The following is a 15155-nucleotide window of genomic DNA, read 5'->3' on the forward strand; positions in this document are numbered from 1 at the left end:
GTCTTCGGGGGAGGAGTGTGCCGCAGAGTCATCGGACAATGAGTCCGATAACACCTGGCGTTGGGAACTCTTTCGGGTTCCCTTGGCCTTCTTGGTCTTCTCTGGCACCTTGTAAGGAGCCGGAGTCAGCATAGCGTTTGTTGGGCCTTCGGGCAAGGGAGCCGGACAGTCGATCTGTCCGGCCGTTTCCTGCCAGTCTTGTCAAAGGAACAGGAGCTTAGATCCCGCATAGAGTCAAACTATGAAAAACAAGTATCCTATAAGAGGTAAAAACAGCTTACCGCGCTGGCTTGGCGCTTCGCGCAGAATCCGCGATCCTCGGTAGTAGGAGGAGGAACCTCGGCGCCCTTGAATAGCACCTTCCAGGCATCCTCGTGTGTTGTATCGAAGAGCCTGTTCAGAGTTTGATGCTGGGCCAGGTCGAACTCCCACAAGTTGAAGGCCCGTTGTTGACACGGGAGGATCCGGCGGATGAGCATGACCTGGACTACGTTGACGAGTTTGAGCTTCTTGTTCACCATGTTTTGAATACATGTTTGGAGTCTGACCAGCTCTTTCGAACTACCCCAGGATAGGCCCTTCTCTTTCCAGGAGGTGAGCCACGTGGGGATGCCAGATGGGAACTCGGGGGCCGCTGCCCATGCAGGGTCACGCGGCTCGGTGATGTAGAACCACCCCGATTGCCACCCCTTTATGGTCTCCACGAAGGAGCCATCGGGCCATGTAACATTGGGCATCTTTCCCACCATGGCGCCTCCGCACTCCGCCTGGCAGCCGCCCACCACCTTCGGCTTCAGCCATAAGCCGAAGTGGGGCTTGATGCGGAGGAAGGCCTCGCACACGACGATAAACGGCGAGATGTTGAGGATGAAGTTCGGGGCCAGATCGTGGAAATCCAGGCCATAGTAGAACATGAGCCCCCGGACGAATGGGTGGAGAGGGAATCCCAGTCCGCGGAGGAAATGGGTAAGGAACACTACCCTCTCATGGGGCCTGGGGGTGGGGATGAGCTGCCCCTCATCTGGGAGCCGGTGCGCGATGTCGTCAGGCAAGTATCCGGCTCTCCTCAGCTTCTTGATGTGTCCCTCCCTGACGGAGGAGACCATCCACCTGCCTCCCGCTCCGGACATGGTTGGAGAAGGTAGAGGTGGGAAATGCGGACTTGGGCGCTGGAGCTCGAGTGTGCGAAAATGGATGAGCAAAGGAGGAATAAGGCGTGGATGAAAAGGTGAATCCTTATCCCTTTATGTGGGCGGACGAAACTATGCATCCCCACTAGCATGGTAAAACTCGCTTATCCCCCAAGCGCCGTAATCGATGGCGCGGTTGGGTTACCCACGCCCGTATTGATGAGAATCCCGTGATAAGGGGACATGATCTCTGCTTTGACAAGACGTGTCAAAAAACTGCCTCGCGTTATGTGCGGGGCTAGTTAAAGGAAACGGTTCGAATAATCACCGGGCCATGGAATAACGTCATGTTGCTAAAACAAGTCAGCAAATTGGATTTGTGGAAATATTATTCTCTCTACGGTGGTATGTGGAACTTATTTTGCAGGGTCGGACACTATCCTTGTATTCAGATTCTTCCATGGTGTATTCTGAGGAGGAACCCGCCTTGCAATGCCGAAGACAATACTACGCGCCAGACTCATCGTCATTGAAAGCCTGGTTCAAGGGCTACTGAGGGAGTCCTGGATTAGGGGGTCTCCGGACAGCCGGACTATATCCTTTGGCCGGACTATTAGACTATGAAGATACAAGATTGAAGACTTTGTCTCATGTTCGGATGGGACTCTACTTGGCGTGGAAGGCAAGCTAGGCAGTGCGGATATGGATATCTCCTCCTTTGTAACTGACCTTGTGTAACCCTAACCCTCTCCAGTGTCTATAAAAACTGGAGGGTTTTAGTCCGTAGGACAGAACAATAACATACAATCATACCATAGGCTAGCTTCTATGGTTTAGCCTCTCTGATCTCGTGGTAGATCTACTCTTGTACTACCCATATCATCAATATTAATCAAGCAGGACGTAGGGTTTTACCTCCATCAAGAGGGCCCGAACCTGGGTAAAACATCGTGTCCCTTGCCTCCTGTTACCATCCGCCTTAGACGCACAGTTCGGGACCCCCTACCCGAGATTCGCTGGTTTTTACACCGACACTTGGCAATGTAAGAAGAACTTTTCTTGCGAAGATCATCATTGATTGCTTTTAAAAACTCATGTTCTTACTCAAGGTTGAGCTTTTCAAAGCGTAGCTTATCATGAGTCTTTAAAAGTTCTCGATGATCTTCCAAGGTAGTTTCATGAGCTAATTAAGAGTATTTAGTTCTTTAGTTAGACGCTCAATCTCCTTCTTATCATCGTCATTCATTTTATCTTGATTATTATGATAAATAGCAAGCTCATCATAGTTTTCATAACTAGAGTTGTCAACAAGTAAATCATCATCTCCTAGCAAATCATCTTCATCACTATTGAAATCAACATACTCGGGGTGTGTTACCTTTGGACCTTTAGCCATGAAGCATCTCCCAATTCCTTCATTTGGTGAGTCAAATATGTCGAAGGAGTTGGTTGTCACAAGTGCTAGTCCGGCAACACCTTCATCTTGAGTATATTCGGAGTCGGAGTGATAACTTCTTTAGGAGTGATTGTCGGAGTCGGAACCGGATACCCATTCACCAACATGAGCTTGATGTCTTCTTTTTGTGTAGCTCCTTGATGACTTGTCCTTCCTTTACGAGTCCTTGCTTCTTCAAGAGGGTATTCATTCATAACGATCATCTCTACTCCTTCTCTCTCTTGATGGTGATTCTTCTCTTCTACTTCTTCTTTTGTAGGGAGAATCTTCTCTTCTTTTGTAGGGAGCCGTGCACTCATTGGAATAATGTCAGGGTCTTCCACAATTGTAGCAATTACGCTCACGACTAGAAGATCTTTTGTCATTGTAGGACCTTGACTTGGAACTTCTTTCCTTGCTTCTACTCTTGTAGAACTTGTTGAAGTTCTTCACCATTAGACTCAATTCTTCATTGAAGGTTTTCTTCTCACTTGATGATGTGGGAGAATCACACGAGTCTTTGTAAGCACCACTTGACTTGTTGTGAATCTCTTCCTTATCCTTGAGTGACATCTCATGAGCAACAATTCTTCCAATAACTTCCGTTGGCTTGAGGTCTTTGTAATTGGGCATCATTTGGATCAATGTGCGCACGGTATCATATTTTCCATCCAAGGCTCTTAGGATCTTCTTGACGATGAATCTATCGGTCATCTCTTCTCTTCCTAAGCCGGCAATCTCATTTGTGATGAGAGCAAGCCTAGAGTACATTTCAGCGACGCCTTCACCATCCTTCATTTTGAACTTGTCAAGCTGACTTTGAAGCACATCCAATTTGGATTCCTTGACAGATTCGGTACCTTCGTGCATATCAATCAAAGTATCCCAAATTTCCTTTGCATTCTCAAGACGGCTGATTTTGTTGAATTCTTCGGGGCATAATCCGTTGAAGAGAATATCACAAGCTTGAGCATTGTATTGTAGCATCTTCAACTCTTCCACGATAACTTCATAGTTTGGTTCTCTCCCATCGAAGAATTCACCTTGCAAGCCAATACAAACAATAGCCCAAACGGCGGGGTTATGTCCAAGAATATGCATTTTCATCTTATGCTTCCAACTAGCAAAATTTGTACCATCAAAGTAAGGACCTCTACGGTGGTAATTTCCCTCGCTAGACACCATACTCTCCTAGGTTGTGAAACCAAGGCTATGACCACCAAAAGCTATGGAAATCAAAGCAAATGGAGACCAAAGCTCTGATACCACCTGTAGGATCGAAAGTATGTCTAGATGGGGGGGGGTGATTAGACTACTTGACCAAATAAAAATGTAGCCTTTTCCCAATTTTAGTTCTTGGCAGATTTTAGCAACTTAGCACAAGTCAAGCAATCAACCTACACATGCAATTCTAAGAGTATAGCAGCGGAAAGTAAAACAATTGCATATGAAGGTAAAGGGAGGATTTTGAAGTGTGCAAACGCAATTGGAGACATGGAGATTTTTGGCGTGGTTCCGATAGGTGGTGCTATCGTACATCCACGTTGATGGAGACTTCAACCCACGAAGGGTAACGGTTGCACGAGTCCACGGAGGGCTCCACGAAGAAGCAACCTTGTCTATCCCACCATGGCCATTGCCCACGAAGGACTTGCCTCACTCGGGTAGATCTTCACGAAGTAGGCGATCTCCTTTCCCTTACAAACTCCTTGGTTCAACTCCACAATCTTGATGGAGGCTCCCAAGTGACACCTAACCAATCTCGGAGACACCACTCCCCAAAAGGTAATAGATGGTGTGTTGATGATGAACTCCTTGCTCTTGTGCTTCAAATGATAGTCTCCCCAACACTCAACTCCTCTCTCTCATAGGATTTGGATTTGGTGGAAAGATGATTTGAGTGGAAAGCAACTTGGGGAAGGCTATTGATCAAGATTTATGTGGTTGGAGTGGAATATCTTGACCTCAACACAAGTGTAGGTGGTTCTATCTCAGAAAATATATGTTGGAAGTGTAGGCATGTTCTGATGGCTCTCTCCATGAATGAAGAGTGGGTGGAGGGGTATAAATAGCCTCCACAAAAATCTAACCGTTACACACAAATCACCAAAATCGGTGGGCCGCATCATGAAACTCGGTCAGGCCGATTTAGTTTAAAATGTGAACGTTAGGATTTTTGGTGGGACTGACATGTCAACTCGGTGGGACCGATTTTGTTAGGGTTAGGGCATAACGTAATCTCGATGAGACCGATTACACAAACTCGGTGAGACCGATTTTGGTAATGGACTAACAGAGAGTTGGCCAGGTAAACTCGGTGGGACCGATTCACTCATCTCGGTTGGACCAAAACGTTACGGAAGGGAAACAAAGAGTTTGCATTGCAATCTCGGTGGGACTGATCGCTCATCTCGGTTGGACCGAAACATTACGAAGGGAAACAGAGAGATTACAATCCCATCCCGGTGAGACCGAGATCCCTATCTGTGAGACCGAAAAGACTAGGGTTTCTGGCAGTGGCTATGTCAACTGAACTCGGTGGCGCCGGATAGAAAGTTTCGGTGGGGCCGAGTTTGACTTTTGGTTTGGGACATATGTGGATGTGAGAAAGTAGTTGAGGGATTTTGGAGCATATCACTAAGCACTTTGAGCAAGAAACTCATTAAGCAACACCTCATCCCCTCTTAATAGTATTGGCTTTTCCTATGGACTCAATGTAATATTGGACCACTTAAAATGAAAAATGTAGAGTCCTGAGCTTTGAGCTTGAGCCAATTCTTTGTCCTTAGAATTTTGAGGGATCCACTTTTCTCATCCATGCCATGCCAATCATTCGGCTTTCCTAAAATGTTTATCTTGAAATAGCATTAGCTCAATGAACTATATGTTGTTAGGCATTACCAAAACCACCCAGGGATAGTTGCACTTTCAGGTGTGCGTCTATGGCATCGAGGAGGAGCTACGGGCACAGTGAGGGCAGAGGGAGAGGGGAGATGGCGCGGGGCTCACTGGCATTGCTGAGGAGGGGGCGGCGTGGCTCGAGGAGACCGAGTTCAAAGCGGGACGGTGACGGCGTGTGCTACTTCTTGAGCTTGTGTTAGTTTTTCCCTTGGAGAGGAAAGGGTGATGCTTCAAAGTAGAGATAAGTATTTCCCTCAGTTAAGAACCAAGGTATCAATCCAGTAGGAGATACATGCAAGTCTCCAATCTATGCACCTGCACAAACAATCAAACACTTGCACCCAACATGATAAAGGGGTTGTCAATCCCTTCACGGTCACTTGCAAAGGTGATATCTGATAGAGATAGATATAAAAGATTACTAAACGTAAAAACAAAGTAAAAACAAATAAATTGCAGCAAGGTATTTTTGGGTTTTTTGGTTTATAGATATGAACATATATTATGGAAATAGAGCTGAGGGCCATAGGTTTCACTAGAGGCTTCTCTCTTGAAGGATAATAATACGGTGGGTGAACAAATTACTGTCGAGCAATTGATAGAAAAGCGCAAAGTTATGACGATATCCAAGGCAATTATCATGAATATAGGCATCATGTCCGTGTCAACTAGATCGACTCCTGCCTGCATCTACTACTACTAGTCCAAACATCGACCGCTATCCAGCATGCATCTAGAGTATTAAGTTCATAAGAACGGAGTAACGCCTTAAGTAAGATGACATGATGTAGAGGGATAAACTCACACAATATGATGAAAACCCCATCTTTTTACCCTTGATGGCAACAATACAATACATGTCTCGCTACCCCTACTTTGTCACTAGGTGAGATCACCGCAAGATTGAACCCAAAACTAAGCACCTCTCCCATTGCAAGAAGAACCAATCTAGTTGGCCAAACCAAACTGATAATTCGAAGAGAAATACAAAGATATCAAGTCATGCATATAAGAATTCAGAGAAGATTCAAATAATATTCATACATAAACTGACCATAAATCCACAATTCATTGGATCTCGACAAACACACCGCAAAATAATATTATATCCAATAGATCTCCAAGAACATCTAGGAGAACATGGTATTGAGGATCAAAGAGAGAGAAGAAGCCATCTAGCTACTAGATATGGACCCATAGGTCTGTGGTAAACTACTCACGCTTCATCGGAAGGGAAATAGAGTTGATGTAGAAGCCCTCCGTGATCGATTCCCCCTCCGGCAGGATGCCGAAAAAGGCCCCATGATGGGATCTCACGAGAACAGAAGGTTACAACGGAGGGAAAGTATTCTGGTGGACGCTTTTGGTCATTTGGGAATATTTCTGAATTTATAGGCCAAGAATTAGGGTTGGAGGAGTTCCGAGGGGCCCACAAGCCAGGGGGCAGGCGCACCGTGAGGTCTTGTGGAGCCCTCGGGACTCTTCTGCCTTCCTATCCAAGTCCTATGTGTGTCTTCTAGTCCAAGAAAAACCGTTGTAAAGTTTATTCTGTTTGGACTCCGTTTGATATTCCATTTTTGTAAAACTCAAAAACAACGAAAAAACAGAAACTGGCACTGGTCTCTGTGTTAATAAGTTAGTCCCAAAAATAATATAAAATAGCATATTAATGCATATAAAACATCGAAAACAGATAATATAATAGCATGGAACAATCAAAATTTATAGATACGTTGGAGACGTATGTGCGTGTGGCGGCCCGAGGAGGAAGGCGGAGGCGCTGCGAGCGCTCCGGTGGCTCCCGGCCCATGTGCGGGCTCGTGGACGTCGAGGTGGAAGGGCATGGTCCTAGTGCGTGGGGAGATCGGAGTGCGCGGCGAGCTTGGCCATGGCGGCGGGCGCAGCGGATCTCAAGAGGGGGGAGCGGTGAAGAGAGGGAGCGAGGGAGAGGGCGAGCGTGTGGATCTGGGGAGGAAGCTAGGGTTCCAGGGGGAGAGGTGGCGGCCTTATCCTCCTCGTCGGAGTTGGCGAGGGGGTCCGCTGGCAACCGAGTGCCCGCATGGTCGGGTGAACAGGGGAAGACGATTAGGGGAGCCGGGCCGCTGGGTTGGGCCGACTGGGGGAACTAAGGCCCAGGGGGCCCTCTCTCTTTTCTTTTTCATTTTTTCTTTTTCTTTTTATTAAAACTTATGTTTTCTATTACTTTTAAAAAATAGTTTTAAAATGTAAAACTTACACCTAAAATGGTGTTATAAATTAGGCCACTGCCACAATAAGTTTGGCACTTAAATAAAATAGTTTAGAATTTTTATATTGAAAAAATTAAAATTATTGTTTAGGGTACTATTTTAATTATTATAAGGCACTTAGAAACTTTTAAAAAAATATTGGTTCACTACCATCATTAGTTATGGATTATTTGTCACACTTTGAACACTTTTGTTTTCATGTTTGTGAATTTCTCAAATTCACCTGTTAATTGAAATTGAATTCAAAGAGAATTTGAAATGAGATATGGATTAGAAGGAGATCAAGCATTGATTAGCAAAATGATTTAGCTTAATCACAGAGGTTATTGTAGCTCAAAATACAGGGGTGTTACATCTATCTTATTCACATAGGCTTGCCTCCCATGAAGCGCTCTTCAGTTAGCTCGACCGTAGTGATGATTACTTCTCTTTTTGTGAAAGAATGCCTAGACTGTAGTCTCTGGCATTTACGATGATATCGTATCCTACATATATCTTCATCTTATTTCTCATGGGGAAATGTTCATATCTCACATTTCCTTCAAAGACATTAATGGTAGCTTTTATGGTCCTTAGGAATGGCCTACCTAGTATAATAAGTGCAATGGGATCTTCAAACATATCAATGATGACAAGATCGATCATGATAGGGAAATCATTTATTTGAATGACTGCTTTGTGCTTAATCCCTAATACTTGTGTGAAGGTAGAATTGATCATGTTGAACTTAACTTCACTAGTAACAAAAAGGATCAAGATTGAGATTCATAAACAGACTTAGGGCTAGTAAAAACACTAGTACCTAGATCACATAAAGCATTAAAATTGTTCAACCTGATCTCAATTTCAAGAGATTACTCAAATACATCCTATTGTTTAGTGGGAAGCTTACCATATAACTTCTTTACTTCAACATCCATTTCACATACCTCAATTGCAACTTGATCAACAAAGCATTTGAATGGCTCGTCATTTGATACTTCGGGTAGTGGATGCTTAAGCGTCAAGATGTTTGCAACATAATATGATGGTTTAGGTGTTGGAAATAGGCCCTAGAGGCAATAATAAAATGGTTATTATTATATTTCCTTGTTCATGATAATTGTCTATTGTTCATGCTATAATTGTGTTATCCGGAAATCGTAATACATGTGTGAATACATAGACCACAACATGTCCCTAATGAGCCTCTAGTTGACTAGCTCATTGATCAATAGATGGTTAAGGTTTCCTAACCATGGACATAGGATGTCATTGATAACGTGATCACATCATTAGGATAATGATGTGATGGACAAGACCCAATCCTAAGCATAGCACAAGATCGTGTAGTTCGTCTGCTAAAGCTTTTCTAATGTCAAGTATATTTTCCTTAGACCATGGGATTGTGCAACTCCCGGATACTGTAAGGGTACTTTGGGCGTGCCAAACGTCACAACGTAACTGGGTGGCTATAAAGGTACACTACGGGTATCCCCGAAAGTATCTGTTGGGTTGGCACGAATCGAGACTGGGATTTGTCACTCTGTATGATGGAGAGGTATCTCTGGGCCCACTCGGTAAGACATCATCGTAATGAGCTCAATGTGACTAAGGGGTTGGTCACAGGATGATGTGTTATGGAACAAGTAAAGAGACTTGCCGTAACGAGATTGAACAAGGTATCGGTATACCGACGATCGAATCTCGGGCAACTGCTATACCGATAGACAAAGGGAATCGTATACGGGATTGATTGAATCCTTGACATAGTGGTTCATCTGATGAGATCATCGTGGAACATGTGGGAGACAACATGGGTATCCAGATCCCGCTGTTGGTTATTGCCCGGAGAGATGTCTCGGTCATGTCTGCATAGTTCCCGAACCCGTAGGGTCTACACACTTAAGGTTCGGAGACGCTAGAGTTGTAATGGGAATTATATGTGGTTACTGAAAGTTGTTCGGAGTCCCGGGTGAGATCCCGGACGTCACGAGGAGTTCCGGAATGGTCCGGAGGTGAAGATTTATATATGGGAAGTCCAGTTTCAGTCACCGGAAAGGTTTCGGGGTTTATCGGTATTGTACCGGGACCACCGAAGGGGTTCCGGGGGTCCACCTGCCCCGAAGGACCTAATGGGCTGTAGTTGGGTGGGAACCAGCCCCTTAGTGGGCTGGTGCGCCCCCCAAGGGCCCATGGCGCCGGGTTGGAAACCCTAGGGGGTCGCTGCCCCCCCGGGGCGGGCGTCCCCCCTAGTTGGAAACCCTAAGGGGGCCGCTGCCCCCCTTTTGATGGATCTAGGGGCCCGAACCCCTCTCCCCTCCCCCTATAAATAGTGGGGGGGGGAGGGCAACCGCACCCCTTCTCCTGGCGCAGCCCTCCCCCTTCCTACACCTTCTCCTCCTCCGTAGCGCTTAGCGACGCTCTGCCGGATAACCACGAGCTCCACCGCCACCACGCCGTAGTGCTGCCGGAGCTCTCCCTCAACTTCTACTTCCCCCTTGCTGGATCAAGAAGGAGGAGACGTCCCCGGGCTGTACGTGTGTTGAACACGGAGGCACCGTCATTCGGCGCGTAGATCGGAATCAACCGCGATATGAATCGCTACGAGTACGACTCCTTTATCCGCGTTCGTGTAACACTTCCGCATCGCGATCTTCAAAGATATGAAGATGCACTCCCCTCTCGTTGCTAGTAAACTCCATAGATTGATCTTGGTGATGCGTAGAATTTTTTTAATTTCTGCAACGATTCCCAACAGTGGCATCATGAGCTAGCTCTATGCGTAGTTTCTATGCACGAGTAGAACACAAGTTGTTGTGGGTGTTGATTTTGTAAATTTACTTGCCGTTACTAGTCTTATCTTGATTCAGCGGCATCGTGGGATGAAGCGGCCCGGACCGACCTTACACATACACTTATGTGAGACAGGTTCCACCGACTGACATGCACTAGTTGCATAAGGTGGCTAGCGGGTGTTTGTCTCTCCCACTTTAGTCGGATCGGATTCGATGAAAAGGGTCCTTATGAAGGGTAAATATAAATTAGCATATCACATTGTGGTTTTGGCGTAGGTAAGAAACGTTCTTGCTAGAAACCTATAGCAGCCACGTAAAATTTGCAACAACAGTTAGAGGACGTCTAACTTGTTCTTGCAGCATATGCCGTGTGATGTGATATGGCCAAAAGGATGTGATGAATTATATATGTGATGTATGAGATTGATCATGTTCTTGTAATAGGAATCACGACTTGCATGTCGATGAGCATGACAACCGGCAGGAGCCATATGAGTTATCTTAATTTATTGTATGACTTGCGTGTCAATGAAAACGCCATGTAATTACTTTACTTTATTGCTAACCGTTAGCCATAGTAGTAGAAGTAATAGTTGGTGAGACAACTTCATGAAGACACGATGATGGAGATCATGGTGTCATGCCGGTGACGATGATGATCATGGCGCCCCGAAGATGGAGATCAAAAGGAGAAAAATGACATTGGCCATATCATGTCACTATTTGATTGCATGTGATGTTTATCATGTTTTACATCATATTTGCTTAGAACGATGGTAGCTTAAATAAGATGATCCCTCGCAATAATTTCAAGAAAGTGTCCCCCCTAACTGTGCACCGTTGCGAAGGTTCATTTTTTCGAAGCACCACATGATGATCGGGTGTGATAGATTCTAACGTTCGAATACAACGGGTGTAAGCCAGATTTACACACGCAATACACTTAGGTTGACTTGACGAGCCTAGCATGTACAGACATGGCCTCGGAACACGGAAGACCGAAAGGTCGAACATGAGTCGCGTAGAAGATACGATAAACATGAAGATGTTCACCGATGATGACTAGTCCGTCTCACGTGATGATCGGACACTGCCTAGTTGACTTGGATCATGTATCACTTAGATGACTAGAGGCATGTCTATCTGAGTGGGAGTTCATTAAATAATTTGATTAGATGAACTTAATTATCATGAACATAGTCTAAAAACTTTGCAATATGTCTTGTAGATCAAATGGCCCACGCTAATGTTGCCCTCAACTTCAACGCGTTCCTAGAGAAAACCAAGCTGAAAGACGATGGTAGCAACTACACGGACTGGGTCCATAACCTGAGGATTATCCTCATAGCTGCCAAGAAAGCATATGTCCTTGAAGCACCGCTAGGTGATGCACCTGTTTTCCCAGCAACTCAAGACGTTATGAATGCCTGGTAGTCGCGTAGTGATGATTACTCTCTGGTTCAGTGCGGCATGCTTTACAGCTTAGAACCGGGGCTCCAAAAGCATTTTGAGCAGCACAGAACATATGAGATGTTCCAAGAGCTAAAAATGGTTTTCCAAGCTCATGCCCGGGTCGAGAGATATGAAGTCTCCGACAAGTTCTACAGTTGTAAGATGGAGGAGAATAGTTCTGTCAGCGAGCACATACTCAAAATGTCTGGGTTGCACAACCGCTTATCTCAGCTGGGAGTTAATCTCCCGGATGATGCGGTCGTTGACAGAATCCTTCAGTTGCTCCCACCTAGCTACAAGAGCTTTGTGATGAACTTCAATATGCAGGGGATGGAAAAGACCATTCCCGAGGTATATTCAATGCTGAAATCAGCAGAGGTGGAGATCAAAAAGGAACATCAACTATTGATGGTGAATAAAACCACTAAGTTCAAGAAAGGCAAGGGTAAGAAGAACTTCAAGAAGGATGGCAAGGGAGTTGCCGCGCCCAGTAAGCCAGTTGCCGGGAAGAAGCCAAAGCATGGACCCAAGCCTGAGACTGAGTGTTTTTATTGCAAGGGAAATGATCATTGGAAGCGGAACTGCCCCAAGTACTTAGCGGATAAGAAGGCCGAAAATACCAAAGGTATATGTGATATACATGTTATTGATGTGTACCTAACCAGCGCTCGTAGTAGCTCCTGGGCATTTGATACTAGTGCGGTTGCTCATATTTGTAACTCAAAACAGGAGTTGCGGAATAAGCGGAGACTGGCGAAGGACGAGGTGACGATGCGCGTCGGGAATGGTTCCAAGGTCGATGTGATCGCCGTCGGCACGCTACCTCTACATTTACCTACGGGATTAGTTTTAAACCTCAATAATTGTTATCTAGTACCAGCTTTGAGCATGAACATTGTATCTGGATCTTGTTTAATGCGAGATGGCAACTCATTTAAATTTGAGAATAATTGTTGTTCTATTTATATGAGAGACATGTTTTATGGTCATGCCCCGCTGTTCAATGGTTTATTCTTATTTAATCTCGAACGTGATGTTACACATATTCATAGTGTGAATTCCAAAAGATGTAAGGTTGATAATGATAGTCCCACATACTTGTGGCACTGCCTCCTTGGTCTCATTGGTGTCAAACGCATGAAGAAACTCCATGCAGATGGACTTTTGGAGTCTCTTGATTATGAATCATTTGACACGTGCGAACCATGCCTCATGGTATAAATGACCAAGACTCCATTCTCCGGAACCAATGGAGCGAGCAACCAACTTACTGGAAATCATACATACTGATGTGTGTGGTCCAATGAGCGTTGAGGCTCGCAGTGGTTATCGCTATGTTCTCACCCGCACGGATGACTTAAGTAGATATGGGTATGTCTACTTAATGAAACACAAGTCTGAGACCTTTGAAAAGTTCAAGGAATTTCAGAGTGAGGTTGAGAATCAACGTGACAGGAAAATCAAGTTCTTACGATCAAATCGTGGGGGAGAATATTTGAGTCACGAATTTGGCACACACTTAAGGAAATGTGGAATTGTTTCACAACTCATGCCGCCTGGAACACCTCAGCGTAATGGTGTGTCCGAACATCGTAATCGCACTCTATTGGATATGGTGCAATATATGATGTCTCTTATTGATCTACCGCTATCATTTTGGGGTTATGCTATAGAGACCGCCGCATTCACTTTAAATAGGGCTCTGTCGAAATCCGTTGAGACGACATCGTATGAATTGTGGTTTGGGAAGAAACCTAAGCTGTCGTTGTCGGATTTCGGCTTCCGGCAGACCCTTGAGGTTCGAACACTGGGTGCGCGCGGAGCTTTCATCTCCTACCTACCTGCACCCCTCCGCCTTGCTAGGATCTGAACTAAAGAAAGAACAACACAAGAGACACAGGGTTTATACTGGTTCGGGCCACCGTTGTGGTGTAATACCCTACTCTAGTGTGTGGTGTGGTGGATTGCCTCTTGGGCTGATGATGATGAACAATACAAGGAAGAACAGCCTCGCGAGGGTCTGTTCTTGGCTGGGGCGATGAATTACTGGGAGGAGCTCAGTCACCCTTCTCTCTCTCTCTATCTGATCTAAACCCCTCTCTCAAGAGCCTCCTTCTCCAAACCTCTCAGCTCTCTGTCCGTGTCTCTTTTGCGGGTGGCTGGTCCTATTTATAGAGGCCCTGGTCCTCTTCCCAAATATCGAGCGGGAAGGGAGCCAACAATGGCGGGCTAATTTGAAGGGGGACAGCTAGTATCACCTATCCTGACAAAGGTAGTCTTCGCCTGCGCAAAGCTCTGGTGATGATGCCGTCTTGGGCTGCACGGTGACCTCCGTCTCGTAGTCACTCCTGGTCTTGGTCTCGTTGCACCGAAATGGAAACCTTTGCCTGATGCCTCGGTACTCTGCGGCTGCACTTGCCCCCTTTGCACCAGAGAGGAAAGGAGGACACTGCGCGGGCTGGCACCCGCCTGGCGCCCTCGGTCGTCATGGCTTGCGTCACGGGCACCTCGTGAGGTACCCCGCCTTGATCTCTCCGCCTCCTCGTGAGCTAGCCTGACGAGGCCGTGCCTGAGGAAGCTCCGCGTCGTCCGCCCCGCGAGGCTTGGCCCCTCGTGAGGGTCTTGGGTTCATGTTGGTGAAGATGGGCCGCGCTGGCCCCCCCCTTTGAGCCACGCGGCAGGCCGCATGCAGGCAAGTCTGGGGACCCCCGTTCCCAGAACGCCGACAGTAGCCCCCGGGCCCAAGGTGCTCCCGGGCTTGGACGTGTAGGGAGGCGGAAGGGCAAGAGAGAAGCGCCGCGGGCCCTAATAGCCTGCGGCCGTGGGCGCCGCGTGGCGGTTGATGGGACATGGGCGTCTCCACTTCCCCATGGTGCCTCGGCAACTGCACGGATTGGACAAGTCCCTGCATGCAAAGCGGGTCATAATTACATGTGATCGTGGGGGCCGTTGGTTGGCCATCGCCAGCTATAAATATGGACCGGCGCGCGCCCTTCCAGTTCATCCCCCCTTGCTTCTCCTTTTTCTTCATGGCCCCGTCGAGGAGGGTCTCGGCCGCAGAGAAGGGGAAGGCTCGCCAGGTCGAGCCCGCCTCTCCCCCGCCCAAGCGCGGCCGAGGGCGCCCTCGCAAACATCCTGTGGCCACCACGGTGGCTCCCCGCTGCCGTGGAGGCGATCTTCAGCACAACGATGGGTGGATTGCTGTGGCCGG

The sequence above is a fragment of the Triticum urartu genome, chromosome 6 (genome assembly GCF_003073215.2).
Source record: "Triticum urartu cultivar G1812 chromosome 6, Tu2.1, whole genome shotgun sequence".
Taxonomy (NCBI): domain Eukaryota; kingdom Viridiplantae; phylum Streptophyta; class Magnoliopsida; order Poales; family Poaceae; genus Triticum; species Triticum urartu.